Raw genomic sequence first — 8,864 nt, forward strand, 5'->3', positions numbered from 1 at the left:
CAAGGCCCTGGGTTCGGTTCCCAGCTCCGGGGAAAAAAAAACAAAACAAACAAAAATGAGCCACCGAGCCAAGGCCAAAGAGGGAAGCCACCAATGCGTCTTGGGGGGTAGAACACAGGAAGTAATTGCTTTTTGTTTCCATGTTTCAGTTTTGGTTTTTTGAGACGGGCTTTCATACGGTAGCCTAAGTTAGCCCAAGGCTATCATTATGTAGCCCAGGCTGGTCTGGAACTCTTGGTCTGCCTCCTGAATGCTGGGGTTCCGCAACTCCTGGTTATGGAAGTTAATTGTTCAGGGAGGTTTAAACCAGCAAGGCTGGCATAGAGGAAGAGGATGGTCGGAGTTCATGGGCGGGCAGACAGGGAGCCACAAGCCAGTGAGGCAGGCGCTCGCTGCAGCAGGGAGGTGATTGTCTTGAGGGTCCATTTTCACACCGAGATTTCCCGCAGAGCTGTCTGGACTTGCCTGCAGCCTGAGAGCTTCATCTTCTTTATAGAGGAAGACAAAATTGCCTTCCTGATTTCCAAATCCATTTGCAGACAGCATCTGAAATGTTGGTGGAGGCTTAAAGGCTTTTATTCCAGGATTAGAGGGAGAGACTTAAAACATAAGACGCAAATGCCAACTGGGATTTAACATTACCATTTATTCCCACCAAGTTCGGCAGATAATGACCCAGGAGCTATTATCGCATCCTTTCCGGTTTTAATTCATAGAGCTCAGGGCAGGGGAGTCTAATAACCTCTGTTTGTGGACCAACTTGTGTATCTGCAAATGAAGGTGGGAGGGGGAAAAAAAGCTAAGAAAATCTCTAGATTCAGAAAACCACAGGTTTCGTTTCTTTTTGGTTTATCTTGCTTTATAAAATCTACATATTTAAAATAATTAGGTGAAATCATTGTTGTGGATATACCTTTTAGGACGGGGCTTTGCCCTGGCTGCCCCTTTCCCTGGTTTTTTTTTTTTTTTTTTTTTTTTGGTTTTGGTTTTTTTTGCTATGAATATTTAATTTTAATAAAATGTTATTTTGCAATTGCCAGAAATTCCTCTCCGTTCAGAGCTGTAGCAATTTATTCTCACTGTACCAAAGTACGTGACCAAAACCACTTGACGGAGAAGAATGAATTTGGGCTCTCCATTTTAGGGGACTTGGGATCCTCATCTTAGGGAGGCCTGCAGAAGTGGCCCTAAGGCAACCTGTGGGTGATGTTTGAGCGGGTTATGGGACCTCTGTGGCCTCGCTGGCACAAGCAGGCCAGTGCGAGCCAGCGGGCCGTGATTACACCTGTCTCGGTTCAGGCCCAGCTGGAGGCTCTCTAGTTTGCCCAGGCTGAATCCAATTTATATCTTTGTGTGTCAGCTACACGAACAGCTGACGTTACCTTCCTGCACCAAGCCACCCCAGTCTATGGCTAAATTTTGTATATGCTTAGAAGATTCTGGAAGCTTCAGGATGCCCTGGAAAAAAAGAGTTCAGGGAGCTATCCTAAAATATTTCCTTGCACTCTTTTTCTACATATCCAGCAACTTTACTGAGGATTTGGCTTATCTCACCAGTTTTTACTAGTAATTGTGTTTAACACTCGGTACTTAGTTCAATTACTTCCTAAGTTTGTAGATACAAGCTGTTTTGCATACATTTTGCAAAGTATGAGGTAAAACTGATAGGAATAGATATACAACCTGGGATAGTCCCAGCGCAGGGGATGGATACTGGGAAAAACAGAAGGAAAGCCCCGCAGGGTCAGGGCGCGTGCCCGCGGGCGCGCTCCTCCAGGAGGCAACCGAAAACTACATTTCCCAGAGTGCCGCGCGCAGCCCGCGCGTGCCTCGCTGCCCCGCCTCCTCCCCGCAGTTTTCAGGCGCGCTCCGCGGAGCCGGGCACGAGCAAGCGGGCGGGCAAGTGAGCGCGTCCGCCGAGTGTCGGAGCTGGGCTGGCGCGGCGCCGGCACGGAGCGGGTGTGGCGGCTCGGCCTGCGCGGCGGCCGCGGACAGAGGTAACCGCTGCGTCGTCCGGCGCACGGGACTCAGCCTGGAGCGGCCACCCGCGTTCGCGTCGGTGAGGAGCGGCCGGGCGGCGCCAGCGCCATCCCTCGGGGAACCGAAGGGATCCGGGCGGGCCTCGCGGGCCGCGCTGCCGCGAGCGGCGACGCAGGTGCTCGGGGTCCCGGGCGGGCGACTGCAGGGGTGTCCCCTCCAGGGGCTCCCGGGGCTCCCGCAGAATCCGTACCCAGCCGGGCGGCGCCGCTCCGGGCTGAGCTCGCAGCTTTCTCCAGGGAGGGTCCCTGATTTGTGGACACAGTTTGGGGGTTCCCAGTGTTTCCCCAGCTTGCACGACCCTGATGTTACCGTTTGGGAAGCTTATTACCTTTTTACCCCCTCCAGGCAGTATTTATTATGCGTCTTGTGGAGATCCCCCGAGTTTTGGATGTTCCTGTTAACCTGCTTTAATTGCCTACCTTCATATTTTGCTTCTTACCTTGAGGAATTAGCGTAGGCGGATACTTTGGGCAAAGGGTCTTACTTAGAACCTGGGTTACCACAAGTAATTAACCTACCAGGTGCACGTGGGTTTGTTTTTCTTTTTTTCCTTTTAATGCTGTTTTTTTTCTCTTACATAAGTTAAATTGCTTTCAGTCTTGTTTCTCCGTGAGCCCTGGCCGTGGTAAGGGGCGGGTGGTGTACGTTTAGCTGAGGAGAGACCCTCTGCCAGTGTTACCAGAGCCTGTGAACCACATGCAGGTAGCTTTGCCCTTAGCTGCCGCGGGAGCCTGCTTCCTCCTGGCACCTATTTTTTGGTTTGTCAGTCAAACTGACTGACCTACTTAAAACTTTAGCCATGTTGCCTTGAAAATACCAAATAGTAGGAACACGAGTATAAAAAGAAGTCACAAGATGCTGTATTCAGCTGTATGCTCTTGGATTTACATTCATTCTTATATTTTCTGTCCCCCCCCCCCCCAGACCCTCGGCCTTGTGTATGCAGGGAAAACACACTACCACCGAATACATCCCCAGTCCGAATTTTTTTTACATTTAAAACTATTCCTTTTGCATTCGATAACTGTTAGTGCTCTTCATGTGTAACACTACACATTCCTTAATAAATCCCAAATCCTGATTTTAAAAAATATCACAGTGAATAACTAAGCAGAGTGGATAATTTCCCCATTCCTAGAGAAACCCAACCTCCCCGCTGTCAAGGCCCTCGTGGGCTCAGAACTTACACTGCTGTTCCATTATCTCTCAAAACTTTGTCCTCTACACTAGGGGTTGTGGCAGTAACTCAGTTGATAGAGTGCTTGCCTAACCTGGGTTTCACCGCATAAATTGGATGTGGCTTTGGATACCTGTGTGGCTTTTGGATACCTGTGTACTTGGGAGACAGGCAGGAGAGCCAGAAGTTCAAAGTCATCTTCAGCTGCTCTGCGTTTGAGGCCTGCCCTCCCCTCACCTTGTGAGACCCTGTCTCAAAACAGCAGCAGCAGAATCTAAACAAAGGGCCAAAGGGATATTTAAGATTTTCCCTCCCTCCCTCCCTCTCTTTTCTTTCAGTTTTTCGAGACAGTGTTTTTCTGTATAGCTTTGACTGACCTACCACTAGTTAGCTCTATAGACCAGGCTGGCCATGAACTCACAGGAAAGACCTCCCCGTGTCTACCACCCAAGTCAGCACTGGCCTGCTCTGACATCACCTGGCTTAAGCTTGCCACCTCTTATGTTTGAATTTTCAACAAATAATTTATTTTTGTATACAAAGAGTTAGTTAAAGACATGAGCAGGAACAAATGTTTCATATAAAAAAAGAAAAAAACCCCAAAAAGTCATGTTTTTCAGTGGTTGGCTTTTTATCTTTCTCTGGAAAAAGTTTTATATTATATTAAGTAATGAAGCAAGAGGAACTCAGATATTTAAATCTTTTAATTAAACTTTTTTTTTTTTTTTTTTTTTTTGCAGTGCTGGAGATCAAATTCAGTTGACTATTTAAAATACACCAATTACTGTTTACTGCTTCTGCGGCCAACATCTCGTGTGTGGTCGGTCAGCCTGTTTGCTCTGCTCTGAGGAGGTAAAATAGAGGCCTGCACTCATGTCTGCAATTAGTTCTGGGTTAGAATCCCTGCTCTCCACTCATTGGCTGTTTAATCATGGCAAGTTGTTATCTGAACCTGTTTCCTTAGCAGGGGAAGAGGGATAAAAATACCGTCTGCCTCTGTCTTCCCGGAATTGTGAGGATTAATCATTATTGTATGGGGGGGGGGCGTTTTATACTGCATACTCTTCAAGCCCCAGGGACAGGCTGCATTTGACACGTGCCCGTGCAGTTTCCTCCCCGGTGGACAGCGCTGTGTAAACACCGTTGCCTTCACTTTGTCGTTGAGGGGCTGGTTGTACAAGAGTATTATTACTTGATTGTGTCTCCACTTCTTTACTTGCTTATGGCTTATTTAATGGGTCCCTGCAAGCTAGAGCTAGAATTAGGAAGGACTGGCGACACCTTGGGAACTTTCCCCCTCCTGACTCTGAACTCTGGTCTTGAAGGAGGAGTCTAAAAAGTAATTCTGTGTCAGTCTGTGTTTGCTGGAGAGTAGACATGATTCAACAGATTCTCACTCGAAGGGGGTTCGAAGTCCTCTTCCTCTCAAAGGCTCTTTTGTTTTATTTTTGAGACAACATACTGCTCTGGAGCCTGAGATGATTCTAAACTTTATATCCTCCTGCCTCAGCTCCCCAAGTCCCTGGGATTACACCACACCTCGTAAAGTGATTGCATTTTGGCAAGAGTGTTGAGTGCTAAATTTGGGGCTTTGGGAAGAGAAGCTACACCCCCCACCCCCCACACACACATGGGGTGAGGGGAGAAAGGGAAGGAAGGAGGGAGGAAAGGAGTGAGGGAGGGAGGGAGGGAGGGAGGGAGGGAGGGAGGGAGGGAGATTGATTCCAGAAACCACCAGCTTCAACTGTCTACAAGCTTTCTTTACTAGAAAACTTGCAGATTTTTAAAACGGTGAGTGGTAGAGCACAGAGGAGAGAAGACGGGATATTTGAAACAGATGTGATTCCCCCAAGAGAGGAATGGAAGGTGGCATTGGTGATAGAGTGCCTTTCTGGGGGCCGACCATCACTGTCAGTACCGACTGTCTATTCCTACCTTGCCTGCCAGCGTAGATGGGCCTTGGAGTAGATGTATTGCAGCCCGGCGTGTTTGAATATTAAATGCTAAAAGAGAACTTGATTTATTTTAAAATCTGGACATTCTTGTTCTCAGTAGACTAGCAAATACTAAGAAAGTTATTTTACTTCTCTCAGTAGATACTTGTACAGCGTACCTGGAACTATGTAATATTTGCATCAAAGGAGTAAAGTTTTATTAAATCCTAACTGATGAGGACTTTGACACTTAGGACTGTTGGTTTGGAGAGAACATGTGTGATTTACACATGTAAATGTAACTGTCTTCCGCAGATCTAGTACTAGGTTACAATTCACAGTTTTGGTTTGTTACAGTTTAAATTAATCTGGGGAATTCTAGCATTGGTATATTTCTGAGTTGGAATTCACTCTTACAGGAGCGTTTAGAAGCAACTACATCTAAATGCACCATTTCCCGGGGTAGATAGAGTGCCAGCTCTCTGTCCTGTCACCAGGCTTTCCCTTGCAAAGCAGTGCATGGAGGGAGACTGTGAGGGATCGTGATGCTTCACTGACTTATGAACGATGCTCTCCACAGAGTAATACTTTCTCCTTGAGCCTTCCCCCTTTTGATACTGGGCAGATTTACTGGAAATCCGAATGCTTTACAAGCTAAGGTTCATAATCTTGTAATATTTGGGAACTTGTTGAGTAATGAGCAGAACTGTGGCTCTCCAGGCCGGCTTTTCATAAATATAATCTGAGAGCAAATGTCACATGAGAGGGCAGTGCTGGCGTTTGTGGGAAGCTTCTTGTATGTGAGATCACCCCACTTCTTCATTTTAATAAAGAATCATTTACTTCAGTTGTGAGAGTTTGCGTTAAATCGGTTGTATGTAAAAAAAATATATATATATATATATATATATATATATATATATATATATATATATATATATATAGAGAGAGAGAGAGAGAGAGAGAGAAAGAAAACAAAACAAAAAACAACCCAAATGGTCATCGTCTTTGGGGAAAACAATCCTGATAGGAATATACAATTTTAAGATCAGTGGTTTTCATGGGTGCTCTCCTACTTTGGAGCTTTAAGAAGTTGGAAAATGTTTGTTGTATGGAGAGAATGTTATGCTATTTTGATGCTCATTAAGACACGTATAGGTACTGCCACAGAGTTAAAACCAGTGCCACATTTGGATAGTTGTGAGTCTTGGGCTTTGCAGTCAGGCTCATCAATGTCAACTCCTGGGCGTTCCTGCCTTACGCCTCTGTGGTGTTGAATGGGCTTTCTTACCCTCTCTGAGCCTCTTTATCCACTACAGTTAAAAGGAGCTTCTCTTTAAATGTCATTGATCTCTCTCTCTCTCTCTCTCTCTCTCACACACACACACACACACACACACACACACACACACAGCATTTAAGTCACGATAGCACTTGTGCATGTCGTGTGTGCCTGTCTGTCTGTAAGAAAAGGACGATCAGGTGATATAAGTAGTCCTTGTCTCCTTGTCTGTGGACGGTTCTCTGTATTTTACCCCAAATGTCAATAAAGCATGCTTTATTTCTCTGCTGTAAAAAACTATTAGTTGGAGAACTGTGTTTCTTCCCAAAAAAAAAAAAAAAACCTCTGGCCCGATACTTAATCACAGTAGAAACATTCGTTTCTTAGCTACCTAGTGTATACTAAATCCAAAGCCAAATACTTTATCGTATCACTCATTTAAATTTCAACAACCGCCTGAAAGAAAAGCAGCAGGTCGAGTGATTCTTTGCGACTGGCCCAAGCCTCCACAGCTAATGTAGACTCAGACTAAGCGTCTCCCAGGGCTCTGCTGTGTGCCTCATGTTAGACATGGCTAACATATTTCTCCAAAAGATAGAAGGCAACATCTCTCTGTACTGCTGTGGTAGGTAATCTATAAACAGACCAACTTAAACCCAGGACCAAACTGTTGCCTACAGACGAGAGCCAACTGGCTGCCTGCATCCACACACACACACATATTCCTTTATGTCTGTGGTGTCCACAGTGAACAGTTTTCCTAGAGACCGCATAGTCCACGGAGCCCAAGAGCTTTCCTGTCTGGACATTTTACCCCAAAGATTGCTGGCTTCCAAGCTGGACCAGTCCTGTTCCTTTATGAGAACGACTCAGGAGAGTTCAAGGCACCCTGAAAATAATACCTCAGTACTATCCTATCAGGAGGATGTGGTCTCTGTGCACAGGACCTGGGAGTGCCCCACTTACAGTGCCTGCTGGCCTAACAACATTTAGTCACTCTCTTTCTTAGAGTTACACTGGAGTACTTGGGAATGCGGTTCGTATGACCCATGCCCAAAGTTCTGTGGCCCGGTTTGAAATTCTACTTCATGTTCTCTATGGTAAGCAGCTTTTGGAATCAGTTCATTATGTGAGTCCCAATCGGCAATTGTATAAATCAATCAAACATTTTTTAAAGTTTTAAAGCAGAGCTTGTGTAGTTTGTCGACAGTAAGGGAGTGTCCTTAGACCTGGTGTGGAGTGCTAGGAACCGATGAGCTGGAGAAAGAGGCTTTAATAATCTCGGTCTGATCATGGGAGTTAAGAAGGGAGGCAGGCCCAGTGGTGCAGAAAGGCAGGAAGCAGAATGTCTAAGACTTGCTGGTGCTTGGGTAGAGTGGGAGCTTTGAGGGCAGACGGGCAGAGATGGCACAGTTAGCAGTCTTTACCATCCCGACTAGAGCGGCTTCTCTTGCACCAGCCTGTCTGTCTGTCTGTCTGTGCCTTGACCACATTGGTATTACTGCTCTCTCTCTGTGCCCCTCTCTGCATGACCCAGCTCTTCCATAGCAGGGGTCGTTGCTTGTCTTGATCATGCATTTGGGGTTTACTTTAGTTTTTAAATAAGGTGACTTTTGCTCACTTTGAGGGGAATGATTTTGAGCCTCTCACGGTCTAGCTCTGGATGGCCTGAAACCCATTTCGTAGGCCAGGCTGGCCTCAAACTCACAGAGATCTGCCTGGCTCTGCCTCCTGAGGGATGGGAGTAACATTTTTTATAAAGGAAAACACGAGACAGATTGGTTAAGTCTGAAACTTCCTTCACAGTTAGAATCTGACTTCTTTTCTTGAGTCAGGGTCTCTCTGTGTAACCCAGACCTGGAACTTGCCGTTTAGCAAATGCCGACCTAGAACTGGTAATTCTCCTGTTGTTAGCCTTTCCGGTGCTAGAGCGTAAGACGGTGCTACCATGCCTGACTCTGGTTCTTTTGCAGCCGTTTTTCTGAGTCATTTGTTTTTCTGGGTCTGTCTAGACTAGAGGATTGGGTGTGCACATTAAGTGAGCTTTAACATGAGTGATTTGCTTCGGTGACTGATTCATACCGTTCTTGTGTACATCTTAGTGGTGAAGCATAGCCAGAGTCTTTCTCCTTGAGCACCAGGAATTAGAGCTTCTCAAAGTCTTTGTGCTCAGGGACTAATCCGTAGGACAGTGTTTTTACAGAAGACGTGGCAATGAGACGAGAAGGGCACATACCTTACAGCCGATTAGTAAGTAGATATGAAAGCGTGCTTCTTCTAAGTATTGGTTTACCATGGAGACATCTAAAGACTCCATCTGTAAACTCACATGCTTACATCACTAACAACCACAAAGTCTGCATTTTCTGTTCCTTTCTGCACCCTCAGAACCCTCAGTGTAGCCTGGGATGACTGACTGACAGATTGATGG

At 46.0% G+C, this 8,864-nt stretch overlaps 1 protein-coding gene across 6 annotated transcripts in view; it reads left to right on the forward strand.

The window, feature by feature from the left end:
• The first annotated feature begins 1,847 nt into the window (after window positions 1-1,847).
• Klhl8 (kelch-like family member 8) overlaps window positions 1,848-8,864 on the forward strand; it is a 45,530-nt gene continuing 38,513 nt past the window's right edge. The window contains exons 1-2 of one of the 6 annotated variants that reach the window (XM_008770006.4): window positions 1,848-1,997; window positions 3,958-4,069. The gene's annotated coding sequence lies outside the window, so the exon portion shown is untranslated. Of the gene's footprint in view, window positions 2,156-3,957; window positions 4,070-8,864 lie in introns of all 6 variants that reach the window. The other 5 variants (XM_008770005.4, XM_008770004.4, NM_001105995.1 and 2 more) reach the window with 5 other exon arrangements.

The sequence above is a fragment of the Rattus norvegicus genome, chromosome 14 (assembly GCF_036323735.1).
Source record: "Rattus norvegicus strain BN/NHsdMcwi chromosome 14, GRCr8, whole genome shotgun sequence".
Lineage (NCBI taxonomy): Eukaryota > Metazoa > Chordata > Mammalia > Rodentia > Muridae > Rattus > Rattus norvegicus.